Genomic DNA, 15,955 nt, shown 5'->3' on the forward strand with positions numbered 1-15,955 from the left:
GCTGCGACAGAGCAGACTGAAGGACGCCCAATACTTCTCACCACGTCACGCTTCCTTGTAGGGCAACGTGTAATAACATCCGTTAAAAATCACTGAGATAAAACCATACTCATCGAAAATCTTCCTCCGCTGAGGGAACTACGAACCGAGAAGCCATGTTCCAAAATGCAACACTTCTCTTAGGCCTCCCAGAAGTTAGCAAACTAATAAGTTAATTACATTCTCATGTTGTTTAATTTATTTTTCCGTTGGTAAAATACAGAATATTTAGTAATGACGTATAATGAGCTACGTTACAGTTTAATGAATTAATAATATTTTAATATGGATGCATGTTGACGATTTGCGGAGGAATTTAAAAAAAACTTAATGTTGCAATAGAAACAAATATGCAAATATTTTACATGGCATAGGTGCAATTTTGTGAATTAAAGTTCTGCTATTATACACAGGAGGAAGTTGAGATCTGAGCGTAAATTCCTGTCGCCGATGAGTGTAACGTACTCTTCGACTATGTATAAAGTATGAACTGAAAAGAGACACTACAACACAGTTAAACCAGAGGGTCTCTATAGGCCTGAGGAACGAGTTTTAAAGAGAGAGAGAGGGAGAGAGAGAGAGAGAGAGAGAGAGAGAGAGAGAAAGAGGGGGGGGGGGGCGAGAAATCCACTGAAGATATTCAAGAGGGAGAAGAAAAGTAATCGAGAAACTTTTAACTTCCATAGCATATTGGAGAAGCAACGTCAGCGTAAGAGCAAATGAATAAATTGGAAAATATACCAACTTTTATTCTTAAAATTAAAAAATACAGAGTGAAATTCTAAATGGTTCAAATGGCACTGAGCACTATGGGACTTAACATCTGAGGTCATCAGTCCCCTAGAACTTAGAACTACTTAAACCTAACTAACCTAAGGACATCACACACATCCATGCCCGAGGCAGGATTCGAACCTGCGACCGTAGTGGTCTTGCGGCTCCAGTGAAATTCTATGGACATAATGAAAGAACGGAGCCGACCAGATCAACTAGTCAGGTTGTGGAATCCTATGAAAGTTACAGTGAAGCTAAATATGGACAATAAAATCGATTATTGAAGTGCCACAAGACCTGAAGGAAATAGGAATAACAAAACTCGATATACCAAACAATCTTTAACCATTAAATTCGCTACTGGATAGCTGGCCACGCAGAAAAAACTAAGGAGATCTGACGAAATTGATCTGAAAAAACGTAAAAGAGACTACTTTGAGACCTTAAATTATAATACGTGCACAAATAAAAACTACAACCAAATATGACAATGCCAGAAAACCTTTGTACAGCGTGTGGTTCAATAGAGCCGAAAACGTTAATAATGATACATAACAATTACTGAAAACGTGTAATAAAAATATCTTCATCGAACAAAGATTCCAGATAAGTTCCTTATTCGGATCTCTCAGAGGACACTGCAAAGACTGAATAACCAAAGTAACACTAACAGTCAATGAGTCCGAGCAGAGACTGATTGTGGTTCAAATGTTTCAAATGGCTCTGAGCACTATGGGACTTAACTACTGAGGTCATCATTTCCCTAGAACTTAGAACTACTTAAACCTAACTAACATAAGGACATCACACACATCCATGCCCGAGGCAGGATTCGAACCTGCGACCGTAGCAGTCGTGCGGTTCCAGACTGTAGCACCTAGAACCGCTCGGCCACCTCGGCCGGTTGATTGTGGTAGTGAAAGTAGAAAACGTCAGACGCATATAGGGTAATATCAGCACCGCGGGTGTGATTCATCAGCCATCAATCTTGTGACTGGTTTGATGCGGTCCACCACATATTCTTCGCCTGCACTAACGCTTTCATTTCAGGAAACCACTAGCACCCTAAGGTCTAAGTTATTTATTGTGCGTATTCCACTGTCGTCCTCTACAGTTACGGACTTCTACAGCTCCCTCTAGTACCACGAAAGTTGTTTCTTGATATCTCAATACATGTCCTGTCGTCCTGTCCATTCGTTTTTCAGTGTTTTATATATGTTCCTTTCTTCGCCGATTCTGTGTAGAACCTCCTCATTCCTTATCTCATCAATATACCTAATTTTAACATTCTTCTGTAGCACCACAAGTCAAATGCTTCTATTTTCTTATGTTGCTACTGTCCATGGCTGACTATTGTACAACTCTGTGCTCCAAACGTACATTATTAGCAATTTCTTCCTCAAATCGAGTTCTATCTTTGATAGCAGTAAACTTTTCTTGACCAGAAATGTCCTCTTCAGCTCTGCCTTTTGCGTTCTCCTTGTCCTGTCCATCCACGTTATCAGAGTTCCTTAACTTCGTCTATTTCTTGATCATAAATTTTGATGGTATGCTTTCCGATATTCTTATCTCTGCTACTTCTCCTGACTATTTTTTCTACTTTGTTTTCAATCCGTATTCTATACTCTTTAGACTGTTCACTTCATTCAACATATTTTGTTAGTTTCCTTTCATTGAGGGTAGCAATGTCATCAAGAATCTAATGATTGATATCCTTTCACCCTGAATTTTAATCCCACTCTTGAACCTTTCTCTTAAACGCGTCATTGCTTCTTCGGCGTATAGATGTAACAGCAAGGGTGAAAGACTGCAGCCATGTCATGCACAATATTAATCTGAGCACTTTGCTCTCAATCTTCCCCACTTATTGTTCCCTCTTGCTTCTTGTTCAAATTGTACATTACCCATCTTGCACTATAGCTTACTCCTATTTTTTCAGAATTTCAAACGTCTTGACACATTTTACACTGTCAAACGCTTTTTTTAAAATTTCCTTTACCATTCTTGTGGATATTACCCTAGTCAGCAGCTTGGATGTCTGAACATTTTAGTTCTTTTTTCGATAGTTCTCGCACTTATTTGCCCTTGATGTCCTCGAAATTGTGTGGATTATATTTTTCGAGAAGTCTGCTGCTATGTTGCTAGTCCCATACATTCTAGCCATCAACTTGTATAGTTGTTTGCTCGGCCCCTGTCCCAGTGATTTTCGGAATTCGAATCGGACATTGTCTGCTTATTTTGGCCATAACTGATCTCAAGTCTTCCGGAGCCATTTCAATTCTGTCTCTAATACTGGATCCCCTGTGTTTTCCATATCGACTCCATTTCCTTCTATCACGTCATCCGATATGTTCTCTCCCTCGTAGCGGCCTTCAATGTACTCTTTACTGCTATCCACTCTGTCTTCTGCATTTAACATTAGAATTTCCTTTGTACTCTTAATGTTTCCATCCATGTTTTTAATTTGAAATTAAAGACTGTTTTGTCTCTTCTATACTCAACGTTACTTTCCGGACGATCATTTCTTTTTCGGTATCTTCACATCATTCCTGCAGCCTTGGATGCCTTGCACTGCCTTATTATTTCATTCCTAAGGGGCTTGTGTTGCTGCGATCCTGTCTTTCTCTGAAAATTGTTCTACTTCATTCTTCCATGGATAAATTGAATCACCCCTTATGTTACCCAAGGTTTATTCGCAGTTACTTTCGTTGTACCTACGTTTGACTGTCCAGTATCTGTAACTGGTCCTCTTTTATATGTAATCTCCTCGTCAACTGAAGTGCCTGCTGTGATATTCCATATCGCCGTATCCACATACTTGGCAAACTTGAAACGAGCCACATCATTCCTCAGTACTTTAGTAACCCACTTCCATCCACAATGGTTTGTCTGGGTGATCATCTTAAACTTCAGGGTACTTTTCATCATTACTAAATTGTGCTCTGAATCCATACCCGCCCCTGAGTATGCCTCACGATCCAATACCTGGCTCCCGAGTCTCTGCGTGACCATGATATAATTTAACTGACATTTTTCCCATACCTCCCGGCCTTATCCTCTTGTGATTCTTGAACGGAGTATTTGCTTTTACCAGGTGAAATTTATTGCAGAACTCACTTAGTTTTCTCCTTTCTCGTTCCTAACGTCAAGCCCATTTTTTCCCATAACCACTTTATCGATTCCTTCCCATACAGCAACGATCGATTCCCCCATTGTTATTGGATTTTTTTCTTTCTTTACATACTGAACTGAAATTTTAATATGCTGTCATACCTGAACTATTGTTGTGGTGTTGGTTTGCTGTCGAATCTGATGAGCACAACCCTTCCACTAAATTGTTAGCCGGCCGTTGTGGCCGAGCGGTTCTAGGCGCTTCAGTCTGGAACCGCGCTACCGCTACGGTCGCAGGTTCGAATCCTGTCTCGGGCATGGATGTGTGTGGTGTCCTTAGATTAGTTAGGTTTAAGTAGTTCTACGTTATAGGGGATTGATGACCTCAGATGTTAAGTTCAATAGTGCTCAGAGCCATTTGAACTAAATTGTTCACAGTAGCCTTACTTTCATATCCATGACGAATCCTACTCCAGTTACGTACTGCTGCTCTTGGTATTACCCCATATTAATCTGACCAGACTTCATTTATTTCAATTCACTGACCCTCTCTGGATTTACTGTGGATGGAGCCTTTGCATTTTTCTTTTCACATCTTCTGCCTTTGCTATTACATTGAAACTTGTATCATCCCAAACTCTGATTCGTAAAATGTTATTTTGGAAGTTGCCTACCTGAGATCCGAATGCGGGGCAAATCTGAAATGCTTTACAAACGGTGAGGTCATCATGGGTCTCTCTCTCAATTACAGGCCACATGTCCCGTGGATACACATTATGTTTCTTTAATGCAGTGCATTTCATTTGTCTGAATCCTCATGTCGTTGATCACTGCAGATTCTTCTGCGTTTTATGGGCATCTTTCCATCCGAAGGGGAAACTGTCAGCTCCTGCGCCGTCTTTGCCAAGACCGTTGGCAGAGCGAGGGTGATTTCTTCTGCCGGTAGTCTTCGGCCGACCTTGGTGATGATTTTTATTCAAAATTTAAGCAGTGGCTGGATTCGAACTCGGGACCCAGGAGCTTTCGATTAATGATCGAGGACGCTACCCGCTTTTTAAAAATATTATTGGTGCTTTCTTTATTATCAGATTGTCCTGGTACTTTCATGAACATTCAGACGACTATAGTCAAAAGAATCATGTAATACAAGCAGCGAATTGATAAGAAAATAATTATCTGTAATAAAATAAGAGGGAAATATTCTACGTAACCGGGAAACTAGCTCACAACCTATTCTCTATTTTTTATTATTTTTGTTCATTTGTGTATAAGGAAGAAAAGTGAACAAAACAAGACTTCAAGTGATTAGGCAGCAGGAACAGGGAGGAATAAAGGACTACAGGGGAACTTAAACAACAACCTGTCGACTAAAAACAAGAAAAAGGATAAATGTGAAAAGCGCTCCATAACGTGGTAACCGCAGCCACTTCCAATGTGCGGTCTCCAGACACTGGTGAAAGACACTGGGTTCAGGATCGTTCCCTCCTTCAACAACACAGTGAACCTAGTGACACAGGGTCCAGACGATCGTATTTGTTTTTGTCTGAGGGAAAACATGAATGACAAATTCACACGAGAAAGCGAAACCAGACCCTCGGGAAAGAAAACCCGACTGTCGATGGATTGAGAGCCAATGATCCGACCCACGAGAGAACAGTCTGTGAGGAAAGGTATCACTTTGATTATCTTAGTCATATTAATCAGTCGGTTGCAGGTCTATGCGAAAAAAACGAATGCCAGACGGAATCAAAAGATGAATGTCCCTTTTCCACCTCCATCGCTAATATGACAAGCCTAAGATGAGGCCAGAAATTTTACCAGGCAGTTGACAGGGAAGCTATTTGACCCGAGGAGAAGAGAAAGTCGGTTCGCCCCAACGGGATAAGACTCCAGTACTGAAGCGTGTCTTTGAAAAGGTATCTGCACCTAAGAAACTGACACTAAAACAAGGAGTCAGACAGACCGGCTACAGACAGGAAAATAAACTGGATGTACACGATGCCTGTGTACATGTTGAAACATTGCATCGTAGCAACAAGATGGACGACTTCGCTTTAATATCGGTAAGATCTAGCCCTCCGAGTTTGCAGCACCTGGCCACGACATCATACTGAACTCAAAAGACGTGACATCGCCACAAGAATTGACCGGACTGAGTCTGCACATCTGAGTCTGCACATCTGTGCAGTGTATTACACTTTACTGAAAACGTAGGTGCCTAAGACCCTCACTTGGTGAAAGCGGCTCAGGGAATGGCGTTCGTGTTAAAGACTCACTCACTGCACATGAATCATAACTTTTTACCAGTTACTTGCCGCCATTTTGGACGGTTGCGATTCACAATGATCCCTAAAGCCTTGTGTCGATTGACCACCATCGCCCAAGGAATTACCATTTTTTAAAGCCTCGCAACAGCAGGAACGAGCATTTGGGGTCATTAGTGTGGGCAGCGGCAAGGGAACAAAACGAATCCAAGGTATCCTTGAGCCCGAAAATGTCGTCAGCTTTTCCTACAACATGACGTCATCGGCGTAAACGTGGACCGAAAATGATTCCCTCAATGTAGTCCAACCACGTAGATGGATAACAATACGCCAAAGCCAGGGTTGTAAACACAAAACAAAGGATGACATGGATAAGAAGCTTCCCAAGATTCCATTGGATTGAAATCCGTAGTAAAGTGACCGTTCACAATCACTGAAGAATGGATACCAGTGAAAAGATTTGCTAGGTCCTAGAATGCTTCTTGATTAAAACTCAAAGCGGTTAACACACTCATTAAAAACTGTGACTTACACCGTCAAATGTCTTGTGGAAGTCTAGAGAAAGCAAGACCACCGAGGTATTAGTGGCCGCAACCACCGAAACGACATTCGATATCAGAATTCAGTGTCGTGCGTCCAGGCGCACATCTCTGGTGAACGGCAATGATTTTGTCGAGCAAGTTGGAGGGACGGGTGTTTATTGCTCGAGCGACAATGTTATAGTCGAAGTTTACAATAATAATCAGAGACGTAAGTCAAGACTAAATAGACCCTTGGTTTTCGGCGTAAGAACCATATTATCTACCTTGAAAGCAGCCTAAAGCGAGACAGCTAGTATCACTTCATTGATCATCGACGTTATTGTAACCTATGAGAGTCCAAAAATGAAAATAGATTTCTTTAGTAACACCATCCACCCAGATGACTTGCGTGATTGAGATACGGTAATGTCAAGAACATTATCAAGTGTTTTACGAAAATTCGTATCAGTTCTTTCCAGTTTCGCTTCTTCATAATCCACCAGTATCTCTGCCGTCACACAGTCGCATTTGTAAAGGATCCGTAACCTTTAACCGCATTCCGGTTCTGTTTGTACGACGCCGCGCGTACACGCGAACCTTATCTGAAAATGTATAACAGCCGAACGGAAATTAATTGGGTAGAAAGCAGCTTCAAGCGTTGAAGTGTGACAGCGTGTAATATCACTTACAGAAAGTAGATTGCTGCCTCTGCTGTCGGCGTATATTAAACGTAAAACGGGCACTGCGGTCGGACATCAATACAGAGCGTGCGGACGCATGCCTCAACCCGCACATCACTGGCCACAGCTGACCCATCCGCCCACTCTCACCCCACTCCCCCAGAGTACAAGCCCTCTGGAGGGCGCCTGACACGGCCCGATGAAAGTGGACGGGCGGTGCTCACCCAGAGTGGGCCTCCGCTTCATAAGGCGCTGGAGGGCCTCCAGTAGTGTGTGTGTGTGTGTGTGTGTGTGTGTGTGTGTGTGTGTGTGCGGCTGACTGACGGAGTCTGATTGCCAAATATCTCGTCCGTATAGAGGTGCTCCGGAGCTAAATCTTCCTTTACGAAATGAAATTGCTTCAGTGTTATGGCCAAGTACTGTAAAAGTATTTAACACTACAATAACAGCTATCTGGGACAATGGAGTACGGCATTCAGTATCACACGAATGAATATAGGGTCATCAATCGTACGTACTGAACTCTTACGTGAATGGGAAAAAGAGAGAACATTACTGTAATATCGGCACCCTCTTCGAACTGCAAGCTGTCGCTGTCGTTATTGTTGTTGTTGCTGTTGTGGTCTTCAAAGACTACTTTGATACAGCTCTTTGTGATAGTCACTCCTCTTCATCTCTGCATAACTGCAGCACCGCACACCCATTGGAACTTACCCACTGTAGTTCACGCTGTGTTTCTCTCTACAACGTTTACCGACGATTACTTGATACCTCAGAATTTGTTTTCTACCCAGTCAGATTCAGTACCTCTTAATCTGTTACCCGATCTTGACATCTAATATTCGGCATTACTGTAGCACCACGTAATTACGCTCACCTGCAGGCCATTTTTTAGAGTTGAATGTTCTTCATCAATTTGCAGACTCATACGAGTTCTTCACGTGGTGGGCACTGTGCCCGACCACATTCGAGTGTTGAAGTAGTTGATAGAGAAACCGTGTGTGTGTGTGTGTGTGTGTGTGTGTGTGTGTGTGTGTGTGAAATCTTATGGGACTTACTGCTAAGCTCATCGGTCCCTGAGTTTACACACTACTTAACCTAAATTATCTTAAGGACAAACACACACACCCATGCCCGAGGGAGGACTCGAACCACTGACGGGACCAGCCGCACAGTCCATGACTGCAGCGCCCGAGACCGCTCGGCTAATCCCCGCGGCAAGAGAAACCGAGATAACATCGCTGTACGCGCTGTACGTAGGCACATATCCATAATTAAAATAACAGCACTGCGGGCAATTGGCGGTTGTTAGAACAGCTGGGAACAACCACAACAAGAGGTACAGAACACGAACCAAGTGTAATTTCTACACGAGGTCTGTAATCAGGCTGGTACAGCAGTCTATTAAGACCAGAGTTCTTCGGCACCACAGTGATCATCTAGCACACGACGCCCATTTCAAAGACACGAGACTTGAGAGTGGGCAGAGGTAAGGCTACAGTGTGCTGTGCGTGCTGTCCAGAAGAATTGTTCCGGTTTTACGAGGGCGGATGTGGGCGGGTAGCAGATTCGTAGCACCTTGCTGTGGCGAGGTGTCAGGAAACCTCCCGTAAATTCAGTCCCGTGCAGCATATTCTCGCAGGTTTACGACCCCACTGCTCCACGTGTGACGCGCGAAGGGTAGGTGGTAAAAATACTTCGAGCGAATTTGTGGAGGCTCATCCTCTTCCTCAGCGTCAGTTCTCCTATAAAGCTGCAGTGTGTTATTCGAAATTCGTCTACATCCGTCATGCGCTTGGCAGGAATAAGTAAGTTAAACTCTGGAGGAAATAAATCGTCGGCATGAATACAAAGTGGTCAGAAAGATTCTGTCTGCGAGAGCATTTTTAAGCAGCCTGCAAAACACGGTGCCACCAAACGTATCCTCCTTTTTGTTTCCTCAAGCCGAAAAAACGTAGCTTTTGCTCACCTATCTTAAATTTATCATTTCCGAAAAAGGCACATTTTTAACTGATAATGAGCACCTGAAAAAAGTGGTAACTCATTGACCCACCACATTTTACTGCGTAAAAGTGTTGGTGCGAGCGACAACCTGATTGGTTAACTTCAATGATAAATAAGTCGGCAACGGAGTAAGGAATCGAATTTTAGTTCTTTACAATTATTTCTCAGCACAGCCTCCTTTGCAACATTCTCACAAGTTTTTCTGACTATTTCTGACCACATTGTATATCTAAAGCCGAGCTTTCAATTTCAAATGGAAAATTGCGTCGTCACTGGTGGCGGATGCAGCAGCCAAAGACTTTACAACGACATGTCTCTATAAGTCAGTCTTTATTATGGATGGTTGCGGAACCGTGACTGATAAATATAAAATTTCAAATCAAAAATATCTTTAGCCGTCTATGTCTTGAACTTTATTTTTTTTTACGCTACCAGTTTCGTAGGCTCCTTTTTAACAATGCTTGTCCGTCAATTGCAGCCGCAGCTTATAAAAGAGGGGTATCGCGTTGTTAAAAGAAAGTCTACGGATAACACTGACTGTATTCTGGCCCCTATTTCGATAGCACAGGAAGTGGGACTCTTCCTACACGTCAGTCAGAGCGCCTGAAGGTGGTGTAGCGTATCGCTGAAACTGGTAGGAAAAATAAAATGCAATAACATACACGGCTGAAGGTATTTTGATTTGACATTTTTATAGCAATACGTTCTCCCTCGTTCCTATTCTCAAACGTAGTGTTCACTTCCGTATTCTTCCAGTCTGTGAAGCAGCGTGACCTTTCTATAACTTTCGCTATTTCCGTAGCGTCCAATGTCGAATTCTTGAACTGGAGCAACAATATTAACACTGAACACTCCGTTAATTTATACTGCACTCTCTAACTAACATGTGACCGCGTGTTTACCTAACTGAGTTTCAGTGTGGCTATGGAACTCCTTCTTAAGCGTTTAGTGGACACATTATTGGTCCGTTGTATACAGCAACAACCTATTCACTGCACTTCCCTACTTACCTCTAGTTATCGTTTTGTTAATACATGTGATGACTACAGTCACCACTGGAACAGGAATTATGACTATACTCACGTGAGAAACTCCTCCTGAAATTTAGCTAGTCTCTTTTCTATTTGGATAGCCACGTTACGACAGAACACATTTTGTGAATGTAAATGGGTTCAATAAACTCGAAACAGTTTTTATAATTATGTTTTAATAAAATTAAAGTAGCTTTTCAGAGTAAAATAAAAATGACAAAATATTTATCGACATCCGATAGTCACTTTAACCTTTCAAGGCAGCATTGAAGTTAATATAACGTGCAACAAAAGTAAACGATCACTCTTTAGAAACGTTATAAGTATCCCCCTTCTTCGAATCGCCATAATTGTCCATTTTGCAAGAAAATCATGGACCAGCAACCCCACTAAAAGTAAATACATAAAATGTATTCGGAGTTGCGAATATGGACAAGCATCAGCTGTAGAACGGAATGAAGACAGTGAAAATTTGTGCCTGACCGCACCTCGAACCCGGATTTCTCGCTTATCACCTTACTATTTGGCTATCCGTGCACAACTCACGGCGAGACGCCAACTTCCACGCATTTTTTTCTTTTTTTGCTTCTTAACATAAAGGAAATAAATGTTTCTTCATAATGATATTCAAAGGAAATCAATCTTCTTCTTGCTGAACGTAAAGTCTCTCATCTTCGTAAAGAGAACATAAAATCTTGTTTCTACTCGAAGTTACAAACTTTTAGAACTTGAAACTTCTCTTCTTATGAAATAAGGTGATTAAAAAAATCAATGAAATTTCTTCTCCAATTCCTTCATAAGTATTTAGTCCTGTATTTCTTGCCATGGACTTGATCTCTTTTCTTCAGTGTTTCCTGAAAGGATGTAAGATAGTTTTGTGCCCGTTATATGTAATCGTGCAAGGCTAACATCTATGAAATCCGTATCAATCTTTTTCTATTACTCTTCTCTGCAGCATTTTATTAAAAAAAAATGTTCAAATGTATGTGAAATGTTATGGGACTTAACTGCTAAGTTCATCAGACCCTAAGCTTACACACTACTTAACCTAAATTATCCTAAGGACAAATACACACACCCATGCCCGAGGGAGGACTCGAACCTCCACCGGGACCAGCCGCACAGGCCATGACTGCAGCGCCTCAGACCACTCGGCTAATCCCGCGCGGCGCATTTTATTCCATGGCCCTATTGTAGAAGCATGCGTAACTTTTTTGTAGGTTTTTTCCATATGAGATAATGGTGCTGTGTGTCGTTAGGTACACCCAGTAATCTTCTTCGCTTTTATTTTCAGCCTTCAAGATATGAGGCAGTGGGTGCCCTTTTAGCTAGTCAACAGCGTTTCTTTTCGTATTAGGATATGGCACCGCGTCTGAAGTCAAAAACTCTGCAGGGTTGAAGATATTTGGAGATGTTCTGTTGAAGGTCCTTAATTTCTGTTTAACTACGTATATGCCATATGTTTCATCCTCTTCCACATACAAATCTGTGTTATTCAGTATCAAGAAGACTGCATGACGTTCATGTTGGTGAGTTTGTGAGATGTACAGCATGCAGTTTTGAATTAGTTGGTATTTTACTGTTGATACCAAGTTACTTTCACCTTAGAGGTTACGTTCCGGTCGTGGAAGTTTTCCCTAATTGGAGGCCAGTTCTTGTTATGGTATTTTTTCAGTCATATTTTCTTTCTTGGCTTCCCCCAAATACGTATAGATGTCATTTACTTTCGTGACCTGCTGTTCTGAGTCTGAGATGTAACTGTAGTCAACGAGAAATTTTTTAGGTGACAAACACCAGATGGTATATGCTGCACATCTATTGGCTGCTGCAGGCTGGCAGGTGCAATTTAGTTCAGCAAGTGGGCCGTTAAGCTGTCTGGCAACTGTTTGCACTGCTTGTGCAGTCGTGGACAAAACGAGTGAGAACCCTCGTCTTTTCGTTATGCTGATCCGCACGGCTTTAAAGCCTGCTACACAGCATAACAGGCAAGGCGACGAAGTGCTACCAACATACTATGCACAGGCGTGAAAATGACAAACTGTCTGAACTTTTTTAGGCTCTTTTCAATAATTTGTAAGACTATATTAATGCTGATAAGTGCGTTAAATACAACACGTAAATATAAGACAGAACTGAAAGAAGAAACGCTAATTGGTATGAACTGTACCAATAACAATTAATTTCAACTTATCAAGATAACATAACTGTTTTAGTAAGACAAAGAACCCCAGATCGTTACGAATTAGCAAAATATTATCCGCATTCGGCCGCGAAACGGTCTGTGCCAACGTTCATACCAGTCATACTGGACTACCGTTGCTGACCTACCATGAAAGTGTGCAAATTTAGCAATGCGTGAAGATTCATAACGAAATTCAGTTAAAAATCATTCAGTGCCACACTTAAGTCAATTCCATTATTGACAGAAGCGGAAAAAGTAGACAGTAACATGTATGAAATTCTACAAGAGTGTCATATTGACATGCACAGGGCGCCAGTACAGAATAAAGGTAGCGATAAAACGTATTGGGGGCGCGAGAATTTCTTAAAATTGCTTTACTGATACTCTACCTGCCTCTATCGAGATTAGAACCGAAAACAAACCAGACCTTCCTTTCACTACGCTAGCAGACAACCCAGGCAAACAGCCCTTTATTATTATCCCAGACATGAACAAGCCGGCAATTTCTCAATGAAAATGGCAAAATGACCTGCAGTTTCTGTTGCATAGAGCTTTCTGGACTCACAAACATGAATTTTTTTCGTTTATGTCACCACTTATGTGACAATCATGCGGGATGTTTATCGAAATAGCAAAATACTGTTATTAAAGAGCAAATTTAGTAGGATATTTCTGCACCACCGCAGGAAATAAACGGCTACACAGCTGCCAATCGTAGTCTACACTGTTTCCAATTCTCCACTAGACTCGCCACAGCCGGAAAACGTTCATTAGCCTAAGTGTTTCTTAAGCTAGCTAGCAATGGGAATGTTCGCATTTCTAAAACGCGGTAGCATTAATACTGGGATCTGAATTACCACATGTATAGGCAAATGGATTCTATTTGCATTCCTGTAAACGTGATTTGGATCGAAAGCGTAGGTACGATTAATATGCTGATGTATCGACTACAACTAGAACATTTAGAATAAAGAGTAGGGGTTTTTATTTATGTGGCCCTCATCTTCAGTAGCTGTCGTAGTTGTTTTCGTTGTTAGGATTTCGTCACCTAAACCGGTAAAAACGGAACCCTACTAGTCTCACTTTCTTGACCGTCTATCGGTCTACCCAATCCTTAAAACCCGTTTACGGGTGGACATAATAAGTGGAAAGGTATCGCACTTCTTGCGGTAACCGGACTCTTGGTTGTGTAAAAAAGTGAGCTTGTATGTCAACGCAATCTAAAGATACGGGCGTTTATGTAAAGAAAATTTGCGTGAAAGGTCGAAAAATGGCTCCAAGAACTACGCGACCATACTGCTTAGGTCATAAGCCCCTAGACCTAGAACTATTTAAACCTATCTAACATAACACACATGCATGCCCGGGGAAGGATTCGAACTGACGGCCCAAGCAGCCGTGCGATCCGCGATATGACGCCGTTGAAAGCACGGCCAACCCGCGCCGGCAAGCAGTTAATATCATCCGATGTTGCTAACAGGTTATTTACTTCTGGTGAATGATTTTCTGTGCAGTTCATTTAAGATAGAATAACGAAAATATATTTGATGCTACGGAAGACGAAGGACGTCTAATTCATTTCCCTCTCTTTACTTATGATGTTAGATTCGCAATCTGAGCGTACGTATTATCCATAACCACACTTTGGCGCTACACAGATATGTGAATGAAACACATTGGCGTACAGTTTTAGACATTAAAACTGACCGCCAGCCGCCCACCACAGATACTAAGTCCGAGTCTATTCACTTAACGTAGCCCATAAAACTGACCGGCCATTTGCACAAGCTGGCAACACTGTAAGATGCGGAACTGTTAGGAGGAAGTGTTGGCTACTTCCGAGATGTTCTCGGATTGTGTGAGCCCGTGGTCTAGTGCTAGCCGGCACGGTAGCTCAGCGTGTTCGGTCAGAGAGCCGGTTGGCCTCTGTAATAAAAAAAACTGAGTGGAAGGAATAACCACCGAACTTGAACAGGACGTCCTGCGACTTCCGCAACGACCAAACACAACGATCAATAATGAACAATAAAAAAAGGGAGAAAATGGTAATCGTCATGCATTCTAAGCTTATGGTCGCCTGTTCGTGTGCAACTTTTTTTTTTTTTTTGTACCGCATTTCGGTCTAAAGTTATGAGTCTGATTGAGCATCGAAGATAATTCGCTTAACATTCTACCCACCAGCAATAACAAGTATTCCAGAAACAACTCCCCAGGACAGCTCGTGGCTGCGCCGCGATCATAACAGCTTACGCTCGAGCGTTTCCTCGAGCTGCAGCGGCTACCGGCCACCGGCCAGACGCCACCCGCCGCCTGAAATCCGGCGCCGCCCATGTGAACGCGGCACGACGCTGTCAGTGTATGTATCAACTGTCATTTTCGAATTTGAAGCTCTAGTTATCATCTTGCAGTTAAGCATTCGATTTTGCATACTTGAAAATCATGAACTACAGTTAAGCGTTGTAAAATTGAGTCGCAAGTGCAAAAAGGTGTAACACCTGAAACACAAAGTTTACTTTTGGTATAACAGAGGAGTGAATGCAGTGGAGGCAGCTAGAAAGATTTGAACTGTGTTTGGAGCGAGTGCTTTTGGTAAAAATACGCCAGAAAAAGATATTCGTGTTTCAACAAAGATCGTTCTGGCATGAATGATTTTCCACATTAAGGAAGTCTCGACTACTGATATATGTGATAGATTCCCATTTAACCATCATGCAACATTTGCATTCAATAGGCAAAGTTCAGAAGTCTAGTGTAGGAGTACTGCATGCTCTAATTCGAAACAACAAAAATCAACGGAGTGACTATTATTGAACGTCATCAGGTCACTCATCGAGCATTCCTATGCAGTACTGTCACTGGTGACGTGTTATGATGCCTTTATCGTTAACTTCCTAAGAAGAAATGAAAGGCTGAGCCCCACCAAAATACGTAATCTCGGAGAAGGAGTAGTGTGAACATAATATTTTACATCTGATAAATCCAAAAGTGTGTTTTGGGCTACGAATTCTGCCCCCAGGGTGTGTGCAACACAGATGGAATTTGTTGCCAACAACTGAGACACCTTTCGGTCGCAGTGTAAGAAAATCGAGCAACAAAATTACATCATCTGTGCTACTGCATGATAACGCACTATGTTGATTCGAGAAACAAAACTATCCAGGAGATTGATAGGAAAGTCGTCTCTCAGGCACTTGTATTGGTAGGGAAGTCCTCTCTCAAGCACTTGTCCCTCTCGTCATATATTTGTAAAATTTTACCTTTCCCGCTCTTGATCGATCAACCGTCAAGGCAATTCATTTATAGACGAAAATACTCTTAAAACTACTCTGGTTTAATGACGTCGTTGGAA

The sequence above is a fragment of the Schistocerca americana genome, chromosome 3 (assembly GCF_021461395.2).
Source record: "Schistocerca americana isolate TAMUIC-IGC-003095 chromosome 3, iqSchAmer2.1, whole genome shotgun sequence".
NCBI lineage: Eukaryota > Metazoa > Arthropoda > Insecta > Orthoptera > Acrididae > Schistocerca > Schistocerca americana.